This window comes from Neopelma chrysocephalum, unplaced genomic scaffold (genome assembly GCF_003984885.1).
Source record: "Neopelma chrysocephalum unplaced genomic scaffold, ASM398488v2 Primary Assembly neopelma1_71, whole genome shotgun sequence".
Classification (NCBI taxonomy): Eukaryota; Metazoa; Chordata; class Aves; order Passeriformes; family Pipridae; genus Neopelma; species Neopelma chrysocephalum.
The window spans coordinates 3,334,330-3,361,201 of NW_020897731.1; the positions used below are offsets into that span (position 1 = coordinate 3,334,330).

General features: G+C 38.8%; 1 protein-coding gene across 5 annotated transcripts in view; it reads left to right on the forward strand.

The window, feature by feature from the left end:
• The first annotated feature begins 3,643 nt into the window (after positions 1-3,643).
• Positions 3,644-26,872, forward strand: part of JAKMIP1 (janus kinase and microtubule interacting protein 1) — a 162,408-nt gene continuing 139,179 nt past the window's right edge. For 2 of the 5 annotated variants that reach the window (XM_027686781.1, XM_027686779.1), the window contains exon 1: positions 3,644-3,746. The gene's annotated coding sequence lies outside the window, so the exon portion shown is untranslated. Of the gene's footprint in view, positions 3,747-3,884; positions 3,905-4,431; positions 4,577-26,872 lie in introns of those variants that run through there. The other 3 variants (XM_027686780.1, XM_027686785.1, XM_027686782.1) reach the window with 3 other exon arrangements.

Genomic DNA, 26,872 nt, shown 5'->3' on the forward strand with positions numbered 1-26,872 from the left:
TTAGCAGCCAGCTCTCTGAATAAAACATATCTCAACTACAGAAATTTGTTTCAGCTCTTTCTAACAATCTTTAATCTGAATAAATAGTGTTTCTTTTAAAATTTATATGACTGTGAAAACGTTACTCTTTTAAATGTCAACAAATGCAAGTTTCACAATGCTGCAATAACTTAGAAGAATAAGCCTCATTCCATTTCAATGACTGAATCTCCCAGGCTTTCTGAAAGAGATGTCTTGAATCCAACTTTTCCAGAAAAATTATTCCCATAAAAGATCACACACGAATCCTTTAAAGTGCATAATTACAGCCAGTCTACTTAAAGTTGCCCCTAAAAGTAATTTTTCCTTGCCTGTCATGACCAGTGTTAACATTAATAATACCCAGTGCTGAGCAGTAAGAAGTTTTAAATATTGCCATATATTGTACATAATTGTACTGTTGCTATGCACTGTTATATAGTTGCCTGCAGATGGCTGCATTTCAATGAGAAGAAACCATAGTGTGCAAAAGAAAATAAATCTGTTCTTCCATGTGTATTTCTGATTTCTAAACAATAATATTAATAATAACAACAACAAAAATAATAAAGAATAATCAATGTACTGCTTTTACATTTACAGCAGCAGACAGTCTGGTCCCTTGTGTGTAAATCAGTTTCAAAAGCGCTCCAGGATTTTTTTTTCATAATGCAATGTAAAAGCTTAAAGCATTGCAATTATTCAGAGTTGAAGCTTTAAAAACTTCTCACACTTTGAGTTTTAACTGAGCAAGACCACCTCTCTTTACAAGAGATTTTTATTATGATTAAAAGGCAAATGTAGAGCGAGGATTTTAATATTCTTCTGCTATTTTGCAGGCTTAAAGCTCTGTACAATGAGCATATCAATATTAAAAATGAATTAACTCTTCAATTATGGCCTGTCCTTGAAATTTTATTTTGCTTTCTACTTGATATAGTTACTGCAGTATGAGTACAATAAAGTCAAAGTGCCTCTAATTCTAAATTGCATAGTCATGAAGTTACCAAAAGGTTTTAAATGCATTTTTAAAGTGTTACTTCAAAGACTCAGTTTTATTCCTCCTGAACTAAATGAAGAATTTGCATTGATTTTAGGGAATTCAGAACAGAGCTGAATATTTTCTTGTTGCTATCTCACATAGCACTTTTCAGATTCAATATTTCAATCTTCTTTGCTGATCCCTAAAAGTAGAGTTAGGAAGCTGGTAACACACTAGCCAAACAACAGTAATAATAAATCAGCCCACAGCTGGGCAAAACACTTCTTTTCCGTCACTGACATCTTCTGTATTTCACAACTGTGCGCTCCCTGTGTGTTGTTCAGAAGCTTCCTACATCAGCAGGGACACCACAGTTACCAGGATATATCAGGATTAATTTCTGGCTGACCCACAGAATTCCTGTGTGAACTTAGGCAGGACCCGGTAATTTTCTTCCAGTAATGTAAAACACTGCTGGAAATAAACAAGAAAACCAAAACCAGGCTGGATTATAAATCTTTACTTTCACTTAATACTCGAGTCTCTTGGATATTCCCTAAGAGCATTTAGTTCTGTCCACTGCATCTGTGCAGTGCAGACAGTCAGTGGGTCCCTCAGTTTCTAGACATTAGTGGATATCAAACCCCATGCTCTCAAAAGGATGCTCTAGGTTTTTATGAAGTGATGGTTGCTCTCCAGCTGAAGGGAACAGCAGCTATAGAGCCATGTCTGACAGGAAGCTAATAATTTTTGACTGTGCAGATAAGAGGATCACCTAACCTGACTTTTAAATGATGCCAAATTTATGTTCATTCAAAAAAAAGCTCAAACACTTCTATTAATGAAAAATACTGAGAAACAAAGTACTATCTAAGTTATGAAATTAACCTTTTATTTATTTTCCAGTACTTTCAAGCAAAAATTATTTAATAAGAAAATAATTTTCGTGTAGCAACCCTATGAACCAGCTCATTATAAGTGAATTCTATACAGAACATCCTACCTTTCTTCAGAACACAACACTGCATCCTTGCACAAGACATAACACTAATACAAATCCATGCATATATTATTTAAGAGCTCCAATTTCCTCTCTCCCTGACCGGGCCAGAACTTAGACCCCAAATTCCTATTCCCAGTCCTATTAAGAACTGTTAGATAGCAGCTAAAGCATAACAAGCTGCTCATTATGGTTTCATTAATCCAGACTTGGAACACAGCCACCAATAAATGTGCTGGCATTTTTAAAGAGCATAAATTTCAAACATTTATACCTGAAATTGTGTTGGAAAATGGAACAAATTAACTATATGAAGTAATTAATACCAACTGGAACATTCAATTCTTATTGATTTTAAAATCAAAAGCAGCATTTTCTCTACACAGGAGGAACTTTTAGGGCTTTTCTGGCTACAAGAATTCCTTTAATTTCTGTTTGAAATGCCTCCCTTTGGAAAGACATCTGTTTAAATGTTGCTTCACACGGTCCAGCAATGCATGTTCCCTCAAAGGTCTCAAAAGGTGTTTCTTACTGTTTAATTCCCTTTACTGTTAAAATGTCTGTTCCATTCAGATTTGGATTTAAAGCATTCATTGTGGCCATCAATACAGTTAGTTTTATCCTCATGACTCAAATGTTCCCTTTTAAAATTTCTGTCCCTGTGAGGCTGCCCAGAGCTGTCACTCTGATGAACCCCATAAACCCATTTCTTCAAGCATGTTTTGAGGCTGATGCTTGTTTCTTGTGTTCGTGGTTCCTCTTTCAAATCTATTTTTCTGTAGCAATCTTGTCTTACTAAAATAAGTACAAACCTAGCTCCCCAGCAACAACAATAAAACTAAAAACCAAATAGAATGGTAAACCCGGTTATTTTCTCCTTGATTCTGGGCCTATTTACTCAAATACTGCATAAACTATCAACATAACACTGAGACAATTATCAGGACTGTTCCCACTCCCTGAGGTCTTGGTATTTGGCTAACAGAAATACACTTCTGCTGCCTTCACTGGGTCAGTCACTGCATCTGGATCAAATGAAATAAGATCATGAACAGCGTTTTAGTAAAGGTGCGTTCACAGTCGGGGTATGTTGGTGCAGAGGAGTCAGCCTGGTTTGAAACCCACAGCAAAGTCTGGGCCTGGGAGCCTCAAGCTGCTATTCTGTTCCATCCTGACAAAACAACGAGGTTTTAAATGGCATTAGGGTTTACAGGCGTCTGGCACGGATAGTGAATGCGAACGAGTTAATCTGGCAATTCCGTGTCTAATTCTTCTGTGCGACGGTCGGGCGCAACATAAAAAATTAAACGGGTACATCCTCCTCATCGCTCCATGCCGGACGTGCCCCGCACCTGCGGAAGTGGGGAAGCGAGTGAGGAGACACCTGAGGTAACCCTGCGCACATCCCCTGGTGTGCGGGGCAAGGTTCCCGGAGCAGGAGCCCCCAGGGAACCCGCCGGGGCCGCGCTCCCGAGCATCCTGAGCATCCCGGGCGGCCGGCGCTCCCCGGCGCGGCGGCGGCGGCAGCGGGGCGGGGCTGCGGGAGGGCCCGGCCGCCACCGCCCCGAGGGCGGGCCGCCGGTGACAGCTGGGGAGGGACCCGGCGCCGGCAGCGAGGTGCGGCTGCCGGGCGGTGCTTCGCCGCCGCTCCGCTGCTCCGTCCGCATCGCCACAGCGGGTTCCTCCCGGGGAAGGAGCGGGCGAGAGCTTGGCCGGGCCCTGTCGCCCTCGTCGGCCGCGGCGTGGGTGAGTGGCGGCGGCGGGAGACACGAGTGGGGTATGCGGGGGCGGCGCGGGGAAGGGCTGGGGGGGATGGAGGACGGGCGGATGGACGGATGGATAGATGGATGGATAGATAGATGGATGGAGGATGCTGTCGCGCTCCGAGACTTTGGTCGTGCGAGGTGCCTGAGGGGAAAAAAAAAAGTGCATCCTGGGGCGGGGTGAGGCCGTGTCCCGCTCCGCTCGCCCGTCCGTGCAGGTGACTCGACGGGCGAGGAAACCCCGGGAAGGACGGCCGGTCCTTGGCGGGGCTGGGCGCTGCCTGTGCCCAGGCGAGGCGAGGCGGCTCCTGCCCCACCGGCCCCCGCCCTCCCGCAGCTCCCCCGCAGCCATCAGCGGGCCGGGGCGCGGCCGCGGAGGGGCTGCCTGTGCTCCCCCATCCCCGCCGGGCCCCGCGGACGGTCCCGCAGCCACCGGTACCTGCGGCAGGTCGGGATGGCGGTGCGGAGCATCCCGGCCCCGCCGCGGCTCTGCCGCCCGCCCCCGTCCCGGGCTGTACCGGCGGTGCCAGGGGTCCCCCGGGGCAGGCTCCGGGGCGTTACACATGCTCCTGCAAGGCGAGCCCTGCGGGCAGGGGTCTTCTAGGACCAAACCCGAGCCCTGCCCTGGAGAACTGGCAGGATGAGGCCTTATTTTTTTTTTTTTGCAGGGTGCTGGCTGCTTGATATTTACATAATATCTCTGCTTAAATGTGACCTCGTCCCTAATTGGAGGCTTCCTTTCCGTTTTCTATGGCAACACTAGGGAACAGATCACTCTGGGGAGGCTGGGTGAGAGGAGTATCTGCAGACGCTGTAATCTTTCTCACTTGGTTCTCCATCAAGACTGTTTTGTTCTAGTGAATGGGTGAGATTTTGAGAAAAGTTCTTTCCCTCAGCTCTTAAAGCAGTTGCTAGGCCTGCAAATTACTGCAGATTTGCAGGAGCACTAAATTAGAGAGAGGATGAAGTGGACATGGGTTTAATTAACAAGCAAGAATTATTTTTGTTAGGTATTTACAGATTATCAGTCTGTATTTACTAGTCTGACTGATGACTTCCATGCACCACACCATCTAATCAAACAATCCCAAAAAATTATGCTAATTTTAACTGATGGTATTTATTTATTTTAAAATGGATATGATTATTGGAAGAAGTCTAGAAAATTTTGCAGAGTGGAAGAAAATGAGTCCCACTTCATTCCAATATTCGTTTTGCTCCATGAGATGCTTGCCCTGTGCTTAGGACCCATCATGTATACACAGTAATGTCTCTTCTTACATGGTTGGTCTCACTGACAGTAAGCTCTATGTGCATATGTATTTATGCAGAAATTGGATTCTGTAATGCTTAATAGGGTCTGCTGTGTTTCATCTCTGTGAGATGCCAGCTTCTGTTTCAGCTTTCTATGGCAAGGGGGGAATATGCTTTGTGTTGGTTTTCCAAAGCCTGATGAAAATAAATGTTTTGTGATTGTAAGACACACAAATTTGTGATGCATTTAGGCAGGAAGATTTTTATAAAGACTTTTAAGTCCTGCTTATTATCTTTTGAGATGGTGTTTTTCTTCTGCACTGAAAATACATATGCCTTACTGTTAATAATGCTAAAATGAGTTATTGTGATACAGTAGCTGTGATACTCTGTACAGCTTAGAACATTTGTTTTCAATTTCTGCTCTGTTTGTATTTCTTGGTGCACTGGGATGACTTTGTTTCTTGCTTCTGCGATAGTGTGGGGTCTTTTGAGGCTTGGGTTTTTTGTTTCTGGATGGGTGCAGGTGGTTAGGTGGTTAATACAAAGTGAATAGATACTTTGAAGGTTTAAACAGAAGGGCCAAGAATCCTGGATCTTCTAGAAGAGGTGATTCTTCTTATGGGTGGAGAGACCACTGTTTGGAGAGGTGCTCTGCAAGTTCAAGGAGGCCACCCCTAGAACTCCTTCAATGAGACACTGGGGCCTAAGTCTGCTACAGGCTGAGATAAAAGTACTGTAAGAGGCCATTGGTGTAGAGATTTCCCTAACATATTTAAGCTCTCCTGCATTCATATAAAAGCTTTTTATTTCCATTTGCTTTTTGGAAATGCTCTGGGCAATGCTTGCTCTCCACTTAAATGTATGTCCCTTTAGTGTCTTAGATTGTTGTTACGGGAATGCAAGAATTGGAAATATGCTCAAAAGAGGCCATGTGTTGAACCTGAGGTATAAATGAGGCTTGACTTGGGAAGAGATGCACTCTGGTAAAATGTTAATCTCAGTACACAGTGATGGAATAGAGGTTCCTCAGGATTTTTCTCTTATACATCCATCTCATTCAAGCTCACTTTTTGTTTTCCGTAGTTAGTACGTTTGTGTCCCCAGCACCATCTTTGTTACAGTTTATCCCTGTCAATTGCTGCTTTTAAATATTATTTGTTAGTATGTAAATGTTTATAGTTATCTTCATGTTTATTTTTTTCCTGTGGAACATTTTGGTTAAATTATGATAGAAAATAGATGCAGGAGTAGCAAGTATATGAAGGAAAGAATTGGACCTGGGCCATATTTCTGGACAGTGTGAGGCCAGATGGCACTGGCATAAACACATGTCAGGGAACAGAAAATATTGAAGAATGTGAGGTTGGATTGCCCCTTTGTGTAGAAGCAAAGTTTGTTGTATACTGCCTCCTTCTAAGAGGAGATGTGGGCAGTTACCACTGATTACTGCATCTCTATTTATCTAGTCATTTATTAATTTTGAACCAAAGTTTCTCTGCCATCAAACAAAGAAAACGTCAAACCCTTCCTCATGTCCTTGTCTGCAATTCTGATTCTTTTTTTCCTCTCAACTTTCATTAACTCTGTTCTACTTCATTTTGAAGGGACAATATTCAACCTTAGTTGCAGCCTTGTGTACTGATATGCACAAACGCATTCCATCTCTTTTGTTTTTCATTAAAAAAATCCCTATTTAGAACAGTTGCTGATTTACGGTACTTATTGCAAGGTTACTCAGCATTAGAAAGGAAAATTGGTTTCATGGCCATTGTTTCATAGTTTATTCACAGGTCACAATAAAATGTCTTGAGTTCATGATCTAAAAAAGTGAGGGTTTTCCATCTTGAGAAGTCTTCCTCCTGTATACAAATTTTGTAACTTACTTCTGTTTAAGTTTTGCTAAGATTTTTTAAAATATGAAACATTATCAGCCCTAACTTCAATAATAGGGAAAATATCTACAGTAGTTCAATAAAAATGGTATAGATTTATTGTCAATGGGGCCAAATGGAAATACAGTAGTAGTTTAATTTTTTATTCAGTCTTTTTCAGTGATACTTCCATCCTTTGTACACTATTATAAATCATAAAACTTTTTTATTAGCACAGGGAATGCTTTTGTAGGCATTTCTTAGAGATTGCTAAAACTTGGTTGGTTACTTCCTTACTTGCAGTATTTCATCTCTTTGTTCATCTAATAAGAATGGGAGCTGAAGAAAAACTTCTGCTATGTGCTGTGTGACGTCTTCCTCTTTTTCTTTCGACAAAACACCAGCCTCACAGATGTGGCATTTAATTCCACAGCTACCTTTGGATTTGATGCATTCTTTCTTTACCATATAGACTGTGAAACACGCATGCATAAATGCAAAGGAAGAGCCAAATGTATTTGGAAAGCTCGCACCTGCAGCTATTAAGTTAGACAGGAGTGGATATGGTGCTTGATATAGTGAGAAATACAATGTGAATTTTGTTATTTTATTTTTGTTGTTTTGTTACGCATAGTGACTACGCTTGTAGTCACTATGTATTGTTTTCACAATGGGAAAGTATATGTCAATGAAGACCAAGATATAGAGTGGTAATTTCTAATTTGTCTCTCTCTCTGCATTTTCTTGGTTTTAAAAGAGAGGTGCCTAATACACATTATATAAAAACACACTCTCTTATTAACATGGTGAATAACTTGATAAACTGAAACCAGTTTCTGGAGGTGAAAGTCTGAAAGTGAAGCAAAAATCACTTAAATGGTGAAATGTTTAGAAACAGTGAATGGACTTTTTTATACTGGTTATATCATCCTCAAAAAAGCACAGTCAACATTGTTTTGCTTTGCTTTGGCTTTACTTTGTTTTTAGTGAAAGATGCCTGAAAGGCCCTTTGTTTTGTTCTGATAAGAGAATTTTGATGTAAACATTAGTTAATTTGTTTCCTGCAGATGTTTTTAAAAACCTATATATTTAGTCTGTGAGCTGGCATTCTGTAGTCAGTGTAAAATTAAGAGAGGCACTATTTACATTATCAGCCCAATGCGTATTTATTCATGTGTTGCTTACTTGTTCCCTACTGAATGCTGAATGTAACCACAACTGTAGAGGATCAACATGTCTCTCATAACTCTTTGAGGTTTCTGCTCTTTTTTCTTCTCACTTTTAGTACATCTTAACAACATGTTGCCCACTTTTTAGCATCCTACCTTGACAGTAAGGAAAATCAGAAAGTATGTTTTTCATATTTCTTACTGCCATTTCAACTTAACTTTTGTCTTCTTGGATAACTGACAGTTGCCCTCCATTTCAGTTGTCCTTGACAAGACATTAGTAGTGAATGCTTTTAGTTGCTCTTATGAGAACTGGTACCTTTCCATTCAGCACGGAAGTGTCGGTAGAGCCACCCGGCTCTATTTCACAGTTTCACTTTTGGTTTGGCACTGACGCTCAGCATGTGCTGCAGATGAAATGCATGGCTTCCTGGGTGTAACCTCAATAAACGGGTGTCCCTTTGGCTAAAGTCAACATAGTTGCTAGCCTTCATTATGGGCACTGTCTGCATATCTGATTGCTTTGACCTCGCTGTGCAGGTGAGGAAGTGATTTTTTAATTTTCCCCCGTGAGTATAATGGTCTCAAGTTTAATCCTAACATTATCCATTTATTTTAAGGTGAAGTGGGCCAAGTGATATGTTGGTGTAATTGAAACCGAGGTGCTATTATTGTGGTTATTACTATTTATATGGTGAGAAAAAGAGTGAGCCACTGCAGAGCAATCTTCCATGGGTTATTTCAAAACTACCTTAATTCTCTTCTTCAACAATCAGAACAAGGAATATCTTATCTATCTAAAATAGACCATTTTAATAAGACTTTTCAAAACATCATTGATTATGAGCCTGAGATTTTATCTTCTTTTTCTGTTTTCTATCTACATCAGTATCCAGCATCTGGTAGCTATTTATTTACTGCACTGTAATGCTTCTGTTTATGCAAAAAAATGTCCAATATTTTGCATTTCTTCTCACTAGCTTGCAATTGAACTGCCACCCAAAGGTATAAGCCGTATGCTCTTGTGAACTACTGATTCTCTGAACAAGCTTGTTATCCACGTTTATAAATACTTGTGGCAATTGGATGCACCTGTATCCTGAGTCTAATCAGGACACGTTTCTAGGTGGAGGTTTTACTTTGTGAGACAGTGGTTCTCATTCTGTCTGAGTCCCTAAGCCATAAATATTTCTATGATTTTGAAGTAACTCCTTCATGTAGTTCTTTCTGCACTATCTGGTTGTAAACACTCTGTTGTCCCTACCAGGATGGAGACAGTGTATTGTGATGTGTTCCTTCTCTAAATTGCTTAGAAAGGAAAGATGAAACCCTAAGAAACTTTTTTCCCTGTCAAGGTGTAAAGCACCACTTTCACAATGTTTTCACAATGTTTTGACCTTATATTGATCTACTTGAGTCACATCTTGGCATTTCCTGTAGAACAGATCGTGTCTCAATCGTTCATTGCTAAGCTTGTTAGGTATATAGACTGTATTATAATTATACTCTGCTAATTTAGTGTAGCAGACCTTCATTTCTTAAAAAGGAATGTGGTAATTTTTCCTCTTATATAATTTTCTGGACTCCCTGTTTTTTAAGCCAAAAAGAAAGATCTGCAAGTACATTTTATGCCACTTTCTTATATTGACGTTCTTTGAGATTCACTTATTTTAAGAAAGACCAGGGTGATGCTCTATCTGCAGTATGGCAAAAGAAAATAATTCAGCAGACCAGTGGGGATGATGGACCTAATTCTCACAAAGGCAGACTTCAGCTTCTCCGTGCAGCATAATCCTTCTCAAGATAATCATCCTATTAGTTTTTCCATGAGGCTTTGGCCACTACCACATAGAATGGGGAGGGAGGATGGGGTGCTGTGCCCCAACACTTAGTGTCTGTTCTGGTAATTCTGAGTATTTTAGTAAAGTGGCAAACTCTTACTAAAAACTTTAATTACATTTGCTGTAGCCTGGCTTCCTACGGAAATAAGACTTAAACGTTTCTGCTGTCTCTCAGTCTCCTATGACTAATTTTTGCATTTGTTGGCCAATTTCAAACTGCATTTGTAAGAAGGGTTGAAGTCTCAAAGATAAATCTGCTGCTCCAGAACTCAAGATGTATATACTTGACTGGGAAGGTTAGATGAGCCTTTTTGTAGTTTTAATCAAGTTTCACTGATAAATGGCATGAATTTGAATTTTTTGCAATGAGTTACCTTGAAAAATGAGTTGGACCATTTTTTTTGTTCCTGACATCTCATTATGTCCCCTTATTAATGTGTTCTAGTTTGATTTGGTGGTGGTTTTTTTTTGTTTGCTTGATTGGTTTGACTTTTGGTGTGTCTTTGTTTGTCTATTTTTAATGGATTGCCATCATATGTTAAAATTTCTTAGGACTTTTTAGATTCTACATTCTGCCAACTGGGAGGTCAGTGTTATTACTGCCTCTTTCAGTAAAACCCCAAAGGTTTCCTGCATTCAGCTAATTGTACCAACCCTGTCTTTATGTTAGTAACACATACTCTGTGTATATATTATTTTTTGCAGATTTTTTTTGTCCACTGTGTAAGGAAGCCTGAAATACTTTGAGTTTTCTTTTTCTACTTTTTTTCTCCATCTTTTCACTGTAGCCTTTCCTAGATGACTTGTAGTCTAGAAAGTAGATGCCTAATTCTGCATCACAGAGGGGAGCCATGACCACAGCCATGCTTAGATATATCTTAGCTAGATTTAATCTATCTATTTAGCAAGCTATTAGGAATCTAGGTATTGAGTAACAAAGCTGTGACTTTTAGGAATAAAAACAGTAAATGCGGAGAATTTTATATCCATTCACAACTGTGCACTCAGAAAACACTCCAAGGATTACCATACAGCTAAATGTGTCTGCAGAGACAGTGTATCTGACACACCGGGTGAAATAGAAGATTCCTGCATGCTGGCACTATAACATAATTGCATAATGATGACAGACTATGCTTTGCAAGGGGATATATTGGAGATGTGTCTGATTTAAATGGTGTTTAAGCTCTAATCAGAGTACTTAGTGTACTTAATGTATATATTGTCCAGGAATTGACAGAGGCTAATCCTTGAAACAGCACAAAAGCAACATAGGATTTTAATTATTTGCTATTTCCTCACACAAAGCAGAGGAATATCTAAAACCTTTAGAGGGATGTGTTCTTATATCACTTGAAGTAATAAATACTGTGCATTTCTTACAGATTTAGATCTGTAAATCTAAAATCCTGTTGGATATCAGTGAAGCAGAGCGTTAAATATCATGATCGTCAAGAATGATAATTCTCATTTGCAGAAAAAATGCCCAAAGTGTACCACACATTTGCTCTCTCATATCCAGTTTTTCTAGCTTTTGTGCATCTGATGCAAAAATGCATTGCTGGTTCAGCTGCCACAATCAGCTGTAACTGACATGTGGAGTAAGGGAGCTGGAAAAAATCCATGGTCCTGCACTGGAATGCAGTAATTGCCAGCTCCTCACTGGGAGGTGGGACCAAATGTGTGAATCTGTCACAGCACGAAGATCTGTGGAATAACTCTCCAATTCTAGTTATTTCAGATACTCTGAAATAATTTTTATTGGTTTACAATATATCGGGAGAGGGAAGAATTAAAATGGATGTAGTATTCTGAACTGCCTGTAAGAGAATAACTATTTCCATGGTTGGTTTTCATGTGAAAACAAGTCTGAAGAAGCTGTATGGAAAGTAGGTAAGTCGAGAATTCTGAGAAAGATGCAGAAGGAGATGAGTGAGTTAAAAGAGTGTGCTGCAGAGAAAATAAGAAAGAGTGGGTGTCTATGTAGGCAGCTTTGTTGATGTCAAAATGCTACATGTTCTTATTTTGTTGTGCTTTTTCGTGATGGAGGAGTGGATGTTCTGCACATGTCATTCTGTTTTCTGATTTAGCTTTTTTTTTTTAATGTGGAAGGAATCATTAAGTATGAGATACATTCTTTAGCAATGAAACTGCATAATGTGAAACTCTAATTTTTGTGGGGTTTGAATTAAACAAACTATTTTTTCTTTTTCCTGTTTTATATTGCCTGAGATACACCTCACCCCATAGGTGATAAAACTGTTTTCATGGCTTCTCTCTTGCAGAGGCTTTAGCTTTTTTAAGTAGAAAAGTAAGAACCCTCTTGATAATGACTGGTTTGATTCTAATCTCAGTTACAGTCTGTATAACATGTATCCATCAGCCATACATCCATCAACTTCATTGCACGTGTTCTGAATTTACACTTGATGTAAATAACAACTGGTCAAGGTAGAGAGGTTGACAGTAGTAGTTGCACTCATTGTGACCGTGACCTCTGTGCATGGGAAGTTTTGGTGCTTTGATTACATATATATCATTCTTTAATCTGCAGTAAAGTTTAAACATTGGATTTTTTCCCCAGCTTTTAGCATGGCCCATGCTGCAAGTGTTTCTGACTGATAAAACCTGCCCTGAAAAATGGGACTGTAAGTTGGTACTTGTATATATTCTATGGATTTTAGTAGATAAATGTGACTTTGGGGCCACAGACCAAAATTTTAGTAATTGATGAAGTGCTCAGACCTTCTTCTATAGTATTCTGTATATATGTTAATATAAAACTAACACAGTACTTTTATGAATTAAAATGTGAATAAATTCAATCAAGTTGTCATGTAGTTCTGAGACTCATTAAACCTACCCGTGAATATGTGTGTCACAAAGCTTTATATCTTCCATGCCTGTGTTGTTAGGACTTCGTTGGTTGTGCTTAGTTTTGTTGTCAGTTCAAGACCTAAGCCCTTCACATTTGAACTGCCCTAGAACTTCTCCCTTAGCATTTTTCAGTAAGCTCCAGTGTTTCTGGGGAGCATTAGTCTTCATTCACTGATGTGTTTGACTTTAACTGCATGTGCTCTCTGAGTCTTTTCTATTTGGTGGCAGATGTCAGGCCTGGATGAAGTTTTCCAGAAGGTGGACTGACCATGTAGAGGGCACTGGAGATGCATAAGCAATTCTCTGTTTGTTTCTGAACCTTGGAGTTGTTGACTGGTGTGATTTTGCCAGTATTGATAATTGCTGTAGATTCTTGACAGACTGACCCTTTGGGTGCCGGACAGGTGGTATATACTTATTTCATCCCAGTCCCAAGCAGATTTTGGATGACAAGAAACGATTGTGCCTTTGAAGCAGAGGAATTCTTACAGTGTGTGCATGCAATATTTCCCTCTCAGATGTTGTGCATTGGGTGCTGTGGTCTTCTTATCTGTTTTTGGCAAATAGGATTTAACTTTCTCTAAGTAACAGATTGTCTTTCCTAATGTTTTGAGAACTTTCTTGGTTTTTTTTTTGCTGTGGCTTGTGAAATTGTTCTTGGCTTCAAGGTCTTTGGTGGAAACGCTGCATGTCACATGCATTTAGTGGGCTGAAGACACTGTATACAAACACCATTGGAACGTGATCATGAACATTGCTGTCCTCATTTTAACTTGCTATGTAAATAGCACATATGCTGCTCCAGAGGAAAAAAAGACTTTTTATATTTGTAAAAGCCACTCTTACGGAGATGATAAATATTTCATCTTAAAGTAAATTTTAAGGAGGTGAGACTCAGTCTGATTGTGTCCTGAATCTGTTGAAGCAAACTGCAGGCCTGTTCTCCATATGAGCTTTAGCAAGATCTCAACTTAGAGACCTGTGATACACTGGAGTTACCTTGTCTTGTGACTCTTCCTGGGTAACACATAAAATTGATTGACTGGTCAATCAAAAGATCAAGAGCAGAGAGATGGCTTGTAACACGTGCTAAAATTCCTGAACAAGGCTTCTGTGACTATTAATAATTCCAGCTCTATGGAAAACTGTCCAGTCATTCCAGATTTGTTTCCTCTCTTTTTTCAGGTAAATGTTTTCAATATGCTCAACTGAGATGTTATGGCTCATTGACAGCAAAACTGGTTCCCTTTGCAATCTGGTCATGCACACCCACTCACAATCCTCTGACTGCAGATTCCCTGGTTTGTTCCTGCTTTCCTCTCCTTGCCCACTTCTGTCCCTTTGAATTACAGCCAGTATACAAGACCAAATGCTCTCTAGCTTGACATCTCTTTACAGAGACTTCATCCAGTCCATTAAGGACTATTTATTTCTTCAGATATTTTTAAAGCCTATCTCAGCACCATCTTCTCTGCTGTATTGAAGCTTATAGATCACATTGGAGCAGCAGGTTTTGTGATGCACTGGTTAGCCAGTATTCTGCAATGTACTATCTAGAGTTGTTTGACTCAGGTGAGGAGGATGTTGGAGAAATGGTGCCAGCTGTGTGGCTGAAGACTTAAACGCTGTTTAAATACACATAAACTAATAAATAGCTGAGTCCAAGAGGAGTGTGGGAAATGAGTTGCAGGAAATCCTGGCTTGTAGAGCGGCACTGAACACTGTCCACCCTTGATTCTGTCATCTGGGCTTCAAACTCTACTGGGTAATACCTATGCAAATGTGAAAATGAAGCTTTATCCTATAATCATGGCAAGCAGAGGTTCAAACCCAGCTCTGGATCTGAGGTATCTTTTCTGCATGCTGTTAGTATTAGTTCTGCTCATAAACAGCTTTGAATAAGCTTGCAATATTGGTCTCAATGGGACTGTCAGGTTAAAAAAATGTTTTGTTTTTAGCAATTTACAGTTTCGAGCAAATCAATTAAATATCAAAGCTTCATTACTTAAGCAATTCAATTAAATTTTGCATTTCTTTCTCTGGTTTTGGAATATTGGAGTAGACTGCTGTGGTGTTTGTATTGAAAATCACATAAACAATTATTTTTTTTAATACAAGGAAGAAAAGAGAGAGCATTTCTAATAACATTGGGGGGCACGGGGGCCTTAACCTGCAGAATATGGCCAGACTTGTATATTTGTGTGGTATGCCTTGGTATACCTGTAGAGACAATCTGCCAGCTGGATCAGAATTTGACTCTGCTTCCATTCCTAAGTATATGTGTGGGGAATAATAGTCTCTGTGCAGAGATTTATTTCTTCTTTTAATGCCAGGGGAATTTGATTTGCTGCTTCTGTGTTTGGAGTACTGGCTATGGAAGTATGTCAAGGAGACAAAACTATCATCCTGTTCCTGATAAGGCAGAAAGCAGTGTGCTCAAAACTGGTGGTTGTTTAGCTATCCTTCTGCCTATCCACATGGCAGGAAAGGAATAAATTCTTTTGTCGTCCTTCTACATGAGATACTGAGCCAACAGGAAAATGGCATGTTCATAGTGTTGATCTGTAAGTGGGAGCTCAGCTTTGCATTTTCTAACATGGCTAAAACTCATTCTATTTTTGATAAGTAGAATTTATATTCTGATGTTTCATGTATCCGTACAATAATCTGCATACTACTATATATATTTAGTTGATACACCTCCTCTCTTTTCTTCATAGCATGATTTCTCACTTACTGAAGTTTTCTTCCTTCTTTATTCATGAAGCACATAAGTCTCCTGTGTAACTTGAATTTAATCTTTTTCTGATGTCTGTTTCATTCTACATTTCCTTTTTACATAATTGCTTCTTTTCTTCCATTGAGATTATCTGCCTTTGTAGGAGAGACTATACATTTCAGTCTGCACAGATCATCTGTATGTACATTTGTGTAATGCACTTTTATGAATATTCATAATGTCTTTATATTATGCATTTTTAATAATAAATGTTAGTAATTAGATTCAAATTTACCCTTATAATGGCAAAGAAACATATTTTATAATAACATTACTGGTGCTAAGCATGGAATTTCTGAACTCAACATCAGCTTTTTACTTGAAGATCATGTCATGTTGGATTACTTTAAATTTACAGAGAATTTACAGTGTTTTTGTTTAATGACTTTTTCCCTGAATTGCCCTTACACTAAGAAAAGTGACCTTTTTTCTTTCTTTAAATAGCAAGCTACTTATTTTCTAATTTTTGATTTTTGCTTTTAGTCAGCTTACTACTAGCTAACTACTTTCTTTTTCTCTTTGAGTGTAACCACCCTTCTAAATTTTAAATATGTTATAAATTTTTTATTCAGAGTTTGAGGCTCAGTCAACATGCTGAGTCATTGTTTAATGCCGGGTTTTCCACTGATTGTATTGTTTGCTTCTGGACATATAGATTAGCTTTCTTGAGCTTGAGAACAATACTAAAAGTCAGTCTTTATCAAAGCCGCATTTATAGAAAATTGTCTTTTAGACTTTCCTTCTCAGTCTTTCATCCATTTGTGCAGTATATGATCTAGACAAAGCCCTAAGTGAAACGTGCTTGTGAGATGGTTCAGTGCCTGGCCCCTTTTGTGCAGTTCATCCGAATGACCAGGTCAATGGAGAAGGATTCATGTCTCCCTCTCTCCCAGACTGAGCTGCATTAAAATTAATGTGTTTCATGTGAACAACCAAGCCAATACCAAATTTTCTGATAGAACTGGGTACATTATTTGTTGTGGGTTTTTTTCCTGTAATCAAATTTTTTGATAAAATATTCAAGTAAAATAAGTGTAAACTGTTTATCTCTGAGGCACCTCATTGTTTCCTTTGTGAAGAGCCAAATTAGTAAAAGAACTTTCCACTGGACTTTAGCTTTAGCTTTGCAGGGAAATAATTAGGATTTGAAGCCAAAATACTGTGTTTATGGTCTATTGACCTTGTTTGGTTTTGGGAATGTCATGTCTACATGCCTGGTATAGTTGCTGTCCTCTGAATCTTGAAATCTGTGCACCAGATACAAGAACAGAGAAAGGCATCCTAGTGCCCCAGAGAAAATGTGATGATCAGAAACTACATCGCTTTGAAATGCATTTTTAATGCTTTCCCTGTATATACAGTATCAATAGACATCATGTGGAGAAAGTAAGTAGTGACACTGAAATTCAAACTATTTTAATACATATATAATTTTTGCATTTTGATCATTTTTGAGATGAACTTCAAGCTAAGAACCCTCTAAACACAGCCAAATCTAGAAACAACAGGTACTGAAACGTGTGATGCAATGACAGATTATTTCTTCTGTTTGTAGTTGGGCCTTCTTGTTTCCTACATCTCTGTTTTGCATTTCATGCTGTGCTTGATTTCAAAAAGTACTATGATTGTATTTGGCAAGGTATTTGCAGTAGATGAATTGGGTCAAAAAGCATGTTCTGAACAGCTTCATCCTTTTCCCTGCTCCTTTTACCATCTAATGTGTTGCTTTTTACACACACCTTTTGTCACTAGGGCTGTCTTTCAGCATGAAGGAGTGAACTAAACTGCTCTTAGCATTTCATTAATGCCACTTTTGATCAGTGGGCAGATGTTGCCGAGTGACCGGCACTCGCCCCGGCCCCTGCTGATCCCCACGTTCCATATGTGCCTGTGAGGCAGGTGGCTGGATTCAGGACTCTCAGCTGGGGAAGCTGGACTCACAGCTGGGGAAGCCCCACTCTCGGCGGATGCTCTCTAAAAGATGAAGACATTTCTAAGATGGATTAGCATTCTTGTCAGGAGATTTTCAAGGCAAAAAGAGGCCACTGTGGTAATAACTCAACATATGATTTGAGTCCTGAAGCATCTTTCAGTAATTTCTGCCTGTGTTCATTGACTTGTAAATGTAGGCATCTGCTCTCTCTGTGAATGCTCTAGTGTCAAAGAACTTATCAATTTCTTTACTTACCTAATTCCATTGACTAGTTATTCCCCTGCCTCAGGAATCTCTTCCCAGTAACACTGGCTATGGCTGTGTAGCAAATACAATGCAAATAAAGATAAAGCTTCTGTGTTATAAATACAAGCTAAATTAGGCAGAAGTTTATTTTTAGGTTACTGATTATATTGATGATCACCATGTTTAACAAGAGCGTTCTTTGTGCTGTGCAGCAATTTTTACAATGAAATTGTACTCTCATCATTGAGTTGACATGAAAGAGCAGGGAACTTGCTGCCAGGCATATCTGGGTTAGGCTGCAGTAACTCATTAGAAGCTCCTAAAGTAGGATTACATAAATGGGACCCTATCTTCTCAGGTTAAATATAGTTCTGTAGTTTAATCTAATATGTGGCTGCCATAAAGACTGGCAATAGTAGCCTGATTTATCCACCTTTTCAGTGCTATGCTTAAAAACAAGACAATGAAAACATAAACAAAATTCACAGGTGAGTCTTTTATGGACTTCATTGTGAATTTATTGCTGTTATTTAGGTTATCTTGTTTTAAATGAAAATATTAATTAGCTAGTCAGGTTGGAGTAAACTTGAAATACATACATCACACTTCAGTAATCTATTTTTTCTTTAATCAAGTTATAAAAAAAAAATTTCTTACTTTTACTGGTTTAGGCTATAATCTTGAAGAGTGCTTCAGCAAAAGAACAGATCGAGTTAGTTATAAAAATCTACAAAATGAAATGTATAATTTTGTATTATATCACAATCGCTAAGAAGTAAAGGAAATGTATTCAATATATAGGCCTCTTTTTTTGAACTGCTAGATCTACATTAAAATTATGAACTGAGCCATGAACTCCTAGAAGCAGTGTTCCTTAGTTGAGTTGTTGAGTATTATTTTATTTTAAATTATTGCTCTATACTTGTATCATTATTTATAAGCACCATTTTCTAGGGACATTATCCATTACTTCCAGTTTCCATTCAAAAGGTTGAAAAAAACAAAACAAAATCCACAAGTGCTCTTTCCCTAACATGAGAGTTCAGTTAAGCTTTAAATATCTTTATTTCTCTTGACCTGCAGTCAAAAAATGAATTTTTTTTCATATAGTTGGCAGGATGCATGTTCGTGTGTGTTTATTTATATGGGCCTGCATATATTACTGGTTATACACAGCGTTCAGGTGGATTGAAAAGATTCTTGCCAGTGCTTTGATTTAACCTTTTGGTCTTAAAAAGCCTGTTGTTGGCACTGTGATGTTTGTTCTGACAGCATGAGTATGAATTAGCTGCTGGGTGAGCTGTTGGGGCTCTGAGCAACCTGGTCTAGTGGAAGTTGTCCCTGCCCGTGGCAGGGGGGTTGGAACTAGATGACCTTTAAGATCCCTTCCAATCCAAACCAGTCTATGATTCTAAGCAGCACCGCATGTCATGGTGCTGAACTCTTCAACTTCTGCCTGTTACACCATGAGCTGCATTTCTTAGTGTAGCATTGCATTTTATCTGTGAACATGTGGGGGCACACCAGAGGTAAGGTTATGTTCTGTTCCGAATATGAAGCCACTGCCATGTCTGCTAGAGGTGCACCTGCCCATCTAGAACTGAGCACAGTCTGGCATGAGTGAAAGCCTTAGCTGAAGACGTGAAGAGCATAATTCATATTCATAATGGCTGTTGAATTTTTTTTTTCTCAGATAAACTTGTACAAGTGTGATAAGGTCATGCCATGTCCACCAAGTACAGTCCAGTTATAAGTTCAAGTTATAGTAGTAAACTTATTTTTTTAAAAACAAATCTGTGAATAGCTGGGTCTTACTTTTAATTCACTGCTGCAGTAAATTTCCTGGATTTACTATGTTGTTGCATTCTAAACAGAGGCTTTACATTGGCAAGTTAGTGAGGACACAAAACAGTTATTTTTGCACTCTTCATTTTAATAGTGAAAAAGAAATTATTTATTGATCTTAAGTTTTAATTTTAAAGACAGGGAGCTGTAGAAGTCGCACTTGGTATATGTGGAATAAACCAAATTCTCACAGGAGGATTTCCTTTAGAAATACCTCACTGTTGTTATGACAGTCTTCTAAAGACAGAAATAAATTTACGTCATGCATTATAAATGTAAAAAGCAAGGGCTTTTGTAAGTAATGCAGTTAAAAACCAGTGGTAAGACTGCTTCTTGTTAGCTTACACATTGCTTGTAAGTTTGTCAATATTGCAGTTAATCACTCTCTTCACCACATCATATGGGACAAATTTTTGACTGATGAATGTTTTTGGGGTACCTCTGGGTTTTTCTGGTGAAGGGAGCTGAGATATCTTGGAACAATAGTAAGAAAACATGCCTCTCTGCTAAATAACAATGAGAATTTAGTACTTGAGATCAAGAGCAACTTGATATAAGGTATTTTCAGTAGAGCTTTCCTAAATACAATATCCAATATCAGTGCTGGGGAAAATGTGGGGTATTTTAAAATTTGTAGGGGAAAAATATACTTGGTTGTTGCAACAAATTCTGTTTCCATTGACTCTGAACTTCTTTTTTAATCGTCAGCTGTAAGGCAAAAACCCCCCCACAAAAGCAACAGCAAAAAACCCCAAACAAAACAACACCCCCACTACCCCCAAAAAACACAAACAACCAAAAAAAACCCCTGAAAAATTGAAAGGTTTTATTATAAAATATTTTTTTACAAACACTTTTTAATTAAAATTGATTTCCTTAGTTTTCCTTTTTTTAAAAATTATTTTGCCAGGCACAGAACAGCATTTGGGAAGGACTTCTAGTTAACCAGAAAATTTTAAACAATCTTGGCTTTTTGTTTGCTTCCCAGAAAAAAACTTCTTAAATTGCATCTGAAAATACGGCTTCCTTAGCTTCCTCTCAAATTTTAGTTCTTTGGAACAAGGACTACTACCCTGTACTATTAATTCTATCTTTGTTGTCAAGGCAATAAATGTGATAATGCATCCAGTATGTTCTAGCATGTGTTAAAAGTATTGTGGACAGGCGACATATGCTTTAACAAGATGTGGCTTTGCTGGTTTGAATCTGTCTCTCCTTGAGCTTTTTATCTGCACCAGCTTAAGTTGGGTTTTTTCATCTGGATGAGGCTCTTACAGTATTTTAACAGCTGTGTTTTTGATCTCTAGATGAAGACAGCAACTTTGTGTGACAAGCAGTCCCATTTTCCGCTAGGTTCTCCTTGCATTTCTGGAATTTCAAGCAATAATAATTGTTAATGTTATAAATAAATTACTTTGTCCAGATTAACTTTGAAATTGATTGTTTTTCAACTTGCACAGTAACTGATCTCTCCTTAGAGGGTCTATGTTTAATGCTTTGATAGATGCTCCAGAAATAAGTGCTGTAATAACAAAATTATTGTCAGACAAATTTTAATTTTGCAGTATGCAAATGAACACAAATTGCCCTCTACTGTCTGTAAAGAATTCAGCATCTTTCTTACTATCAAGATGTTTTGCAGGTGTTACTATAAAAATAGCTTCTATCAGAATTCAGTTTACCTAATTTACATTTTAAATTACTTGGAGTACAATATTTGCCTGAAATGTGACCCATGCCTTATAGTTAGGGTTGTACATTCACAAGTTTCATATTTAAGTTAGAAAATGTGGAGAGGGGCTGTAAGAGAGTGGTTTGTAAGGTCAGCAGTGACAGGGCAGCTGTAATTCTGTCTGGAATTTCCCAGGCAGAAGAATGTGCAGATGCACTGCATTGAATTGCCATTGCCTGCCCTCGATGGTTACTAAATGCATCAGATTTACTGTTTTTATGGGCAGTAACTTCTATTTCTTAGAAGTCTTGGCTTGCTCACTATGCTTCACATATGTTTAGAGCTTCGGTCCAGATTTTTTTTATATTATTGGCAAATATGCAAAATCTTTCTAATCAGGAAAACTAAAAATGTTCAGGTAAAATCCAGGTCACTGCTGCCTTGCACCGTGTTTTATGCCTCTAGTTTTGAATGGTCCTTGCTGTGAGAAAGACCTTCTCTAATGCTTTGTGCTGACTGTTTCATATCTGTGTGTTGCTCTTGCTCGTGATGCCACAACTAGAATTTCACCGAATTGGAGCACTTATGAACAGCGTTTTATTAGTGTGAAACAAATTTTATTTATCTATTTAGTTATGAATCCCTCTCTCAAGATCATTGAATAACACCTGTGTACATCTAATTTTTTTGCTAAGACGACTGCTCATGGTGTTGCTCCGTATTATTTTCTGATGTCAGATTATGTGATAGTTGTAAATATACTGGGTCAGTGGGCACGCATGGATTGTGGCTCTGTGGATTTGTTTTCCCCTCACCTGAAACCAAGCAGGATACTCTTTGTTAAAATTCCTAGATCACAGTGATTTAATTGAGCCAGAGAGAAAGAAAAGAAAAGCACTGTTATAGCATGGACATAGTCCTATGATTTATCTAAAAGTATGAGTGACAAAAAGAGCAGCAACTGAAATGTGTAATGGGCATAGCATTGTACGTGTCACCTTTGTAGCATGCTGTCATTGCTCTGTAGCTTCCAACCCATTTTTGGAGAACTACCCTATAGAGTTTGCACCAATGCAGTGTGTTCCTCCGTTGTCATCCTGAATTCCTTCTTCCCTCTGCTACCGTTCTTTTTTTTATACTTTTCAAAAAAACAACCATCCTTTCTCTTCTGTATTACTTTTACGCTTTGAATTTCCACGCCTCTGAGCCAGAGGTTAGGAGACGTGCTGTTATTTATGCATGCTCTGTTCTCAGCTGTCTCTGGGTTGGCACCTGTGCTGCCATTGGAGACAGGACACTGTGCTGGATGGGGCTGAACCCATCCAAACCAGCGGGGTGGTTCTTAGCAGCACAAGATTCTTTGGTCTTCGTGTAGCGCTTAGGAGGGGCCATCTACAAGTCTTGGGTATAGTACACACATTGATGGCTGATTTTAGTGGATTCATACGAATATGCGGAGTCACGGGAATAAAGGAGATAAATTAAGGTGCAATTATAAGGTGGAAAGGGAGACAACAGGCCATGCTATAAAAATAACAATAATAATAAACTTAAAAAAAAAAATTGAGTAAGGAAGGACCTATGCCTTGGAAAAGCACAAAGGAAAGGCAGTTTTAAAACTCTTCTGTAACTCTTCATAACCAAACAATTTCTTCCTCCTCTGGAGTAATAAAACTTTGCTCATAACCTATGCTCAGTATCTCCTAGGCTCAACTGCTGGCTTCCATTCTCTGCCCTGTGCTCTCAAGTTGCAGTTTCCCATTTGCTTCCTGTTCCCAGAGAAGGAAACCATCTCATAGTAATGTTCTGATTAGGATCTTTTTTAGTTTGTCTTTTCAGAAGGGTATCAAATAAAACAAGTTTAATTTTTTAAAGGTCTCTTCCGAGACACAACTTGTCTTTTTTTGATCTATTTTACTTAGCACTAGCATCTGCCCATTTCTGTCCTTATTATATCATATCAAGTCATATCATTGCTTTTTCAAATATGTTTTCAGTTTTCTTTTGTATTATTCTACAAAGGACTTGCAGGTATTGGAAAATCCAACAGTATGTGCAGAATATTTTTCAGTGCCCAAATAAATTAGGTTGTTCCTCTCTCCTTAATCCCTCCTCTCTTTAAAAATCTCTGTAGTGTTTCTAATAAAGGGTTCAAAGTCTGATAATGGTGGAAATTCTTGGAACTCTCTGTACCACTTTAGATTTAAAAATCCTTTTTCCAAATGCATCCATTTGCTGCAAATATAAAGGGATGAGGATACAGATGTTAGCAATGTTTTGGAACAGGGAGTAAATTAAATGGTCTTAATTTCTTTCTCCAAACAAAAATGATGAATAGAAAATGCCGCCTGTTAGGCCGGAACTCTATGTAAAATCAAAATAACATCAATGTCAGTCCTTGGGTGTGTTTGCAACAAGCTGTGAAGTACAATTCATTGCATTTCTCATAATTTTTTACAGCTATGTCTAATTTTATACTTTCAGCTAGATCACTATGAGTGTTTACAAATAGCTGGAAAAAATGATCACATCTATTTGGCCATATGTTTTTAAATTTAAAAAAACTCTTGTGGACTCTAGGTTATAAAATCTCATTAGATGTTTAGTAGGCAGAAGTGCATGAAAAAGCTGGAAGTGGGCTACTGATACAGTTTAGGTCTTAATTTCATAAGTTTTGGAAGTCAACACTGCAATTGAATGAGGTTTTCCAACTCCCCTGCCATACCCAGCTTCTTTTTATTCTGCCAATCTCTCCTTTGTGCTGGCTTCAGCATTTTTTAGATTATGAGATGAATTGGCTCAGAGAAAGCGATAAATGTTAAAGATATGGAGAATGGAAAATGCCTCACTTTTAGCTTGAATTGCTTCTCTCTTTTGGCTTACCACAGCTGTGCTGGCTCAAGCTAGGGATAGAAATATTTCTCCTTAAGGTTTACATTGGCTTAAAGTGTCCATGAAACTATGGCCTTAATTTCAGCATGTAGCATGAGGAGTGTCAGTGTGCATCCTTCTAGGGATTGCCTCTGATAGTGCTGACCAGAAGCTTCTCCCAGGATGGTATTTTCTTCAGGTACATGCCTCAGCACTCATCTTTTGTATCATTTTTTCTGCTGTTCCCAATGACAGCTATGCCCAAGAGCAACAGGGACATGAGTGACCTAATCACTGATGCTCCACATCTGCCCTTGCTAAGTTTAATCATTTTCACTGCGTCTGTGCTGAATTCTGTGACGAGTGTTTGCTTCTGTAAAGCCGAGATCAGTGGTAGGGTGCTGGGCTTGACTCTGTGTGTGCAGCAACAACACTGGGCCATCCTTACACAACCTGGAAGGAGGTTGTAGCCAGGTGGGGGTTGGTCTCTTCTCCCAGGCAGCCATCAGTAAGACAAGAGGGCATGGTCTTAAGCTGTGCCAGGGCAGGTTTAGGTTAGATATTGGGAAGAAATTCTTTATAGAGAGGGTAATCAGGTATTGGAATGGGCTGCCCAGGGAAGTGGTGGATTTTCCGTCTGTGGAGGTTTTTAAGATGAGACTGGATGTGACACTTACTGCCATGGTCTAGTAACCATGGCGGTAGTTGATCAAGGGTTGGACTTGATGATCTCGAAGGTCCTTTCCAACCCGGCTGATTCTATGATTCTATGATTCTATGAACCAGCAGTAGGTGCTGGTCTAGTGAGGAGGTAGGGAAAGCATGCACAAAGACATTGAGTTATGCAGATCTAAAGGTGAAATTCTTGACGTGTCTGCATAGTAACTTCCACTTTGGAAGAGTCTGAGTTTGTGTGTCTGTAGCTCAGGTGTTAAATTTTTCCAAGTTATAATAGAGACTTTATTGCTAAACCAGTCACTGTTCACCAGCCTTTAAATTAATCTGTGTTCCCAAATGGGACCAAGTCAGTAGGTGCTTCTTACTGAAGTATGATGGCAAATTGGTAGCCTTAAGAAATGCAATTACTGGATTTTTTGCTCATAAATACCATCAGAGGAAGAGGTAGTAGAGTCCTTTTCTGTGTCTGTAGAAGTCTTTTGTTCAAATCAGAACTAACCCTCATAAAAAATATTACTGGATGCCAGTTTTCTATTGAAACTAGGTCACTTTGTATAAAATAATTAAAGATTTATTGGTCCTTAGGGAAGGACCTAGATCTCTAGACTAATGTTTGAGGCCCTCAGTGGAGAAAAATGAGTCAGTGATTTGCTAGGCAAGCATTGCAGTCATTATAATTGTGTGAAGGGCAGTTACAACATGGTCTTTCAATTGCATGTAAAGATAAAAAAATTGAAACCTGCTTTATTTTTTAAGAAAAGGCCATGGGGAATTGAACTACAAAAGAGGATTTAGAGCTGTATTAAGTGGAGATACCTGCCTTAGGAAATCTTAGTCGTAGAAATACAGCTTATTGCCTGTTTTCTGCTGAGGATTGTATAGGGAGGAAAAAGTGAACTTTCCCATTTATTCTGCAGGCAGAGGAATGACCAGAGGCTGCATATTCTGGATGTTTTCTGATGCTGCAACTGCCAAAACCCTCTGTGGATCTACCCTGAAATAATTAATTTCAAATTATGCAAGACAATCACCATTATCACATGGTGCACCTTCCAGCAGTTCAGCGTGCTGCCACCTCAAATATTAACAATAAACTTGAAATTAGAAGCCATGTCTATTTTTCTTCCTTCTCAGTAGCAACTCTGGACAGTGTTGGAAACCTTTACTATTTATCTCTGAAATCTGCTTAAATGACAGTTAATTGAATGCTGGGAGTACTGATGACCTAAGATGTTTGTTCACTTTTGGCTGATCTGAATTCTCCGGGCAATTGGTGTTGTCCAGAAAAATTGAATTTGTTACCTGGTGCTCAACAAGCCATTAATCACATACTTGAGAGAGACATTGATTATTTATTTCATAATTGCACAAGCCTGGGTTCTCAGAGGTATTCCACAAATCAAGCACCTCAACTATCAAAACTTTTACTATTTATACATTTTAGCAAAGAAAGGCATTAATGTTCACTGGCTACAAGATACATAGTTCTGTTATTAGTTAGTATTCTATCTTCTATTGGTTAACAATTCTCCGAGTCTCATACTAATTAGTCCACATGTTCAGTCTTTCTCTTCTTTTGGGTTGGTGGGTTTCTTGAGTCAGTGGTCCATGAGTCAGTGGGCCTCCAACTCCCCCTGCCAGAATTACCTTTTCCCTAGTTGGACCTGATTCAGCACTGTTGCTGAGTTGTCTTTATTAGTTTCTTCCTTATCTTGTGAGTTCTGCCAAATGTCCTTGTGGCCTGTAAATTCTGCATTCTTTATGTCCACTATCAGTGGTACATCTTTCTTCCCAGGCTTTGTTAACCTCCCCCTAGGTCTGAGAGCACTGAAACATGTTGAGCCCTAAACCTTAACAATGCAATTCTACTGACAAGTAATTTGTCTTTCTAACACCTGGACATCGCTTACAGGTTGCTGGTTAGCTGCTCTCTGTTTCATGGATTAAATCTCCTTTCTTGTTGTTCAGGCTTGAAAATATACAAAATGTATGAAGTATACAAAGATCAAACATCAAAGAACATCCTTTCTTAAGAAAATTTTTACATTGCAACATTGGAATAGCAGACCC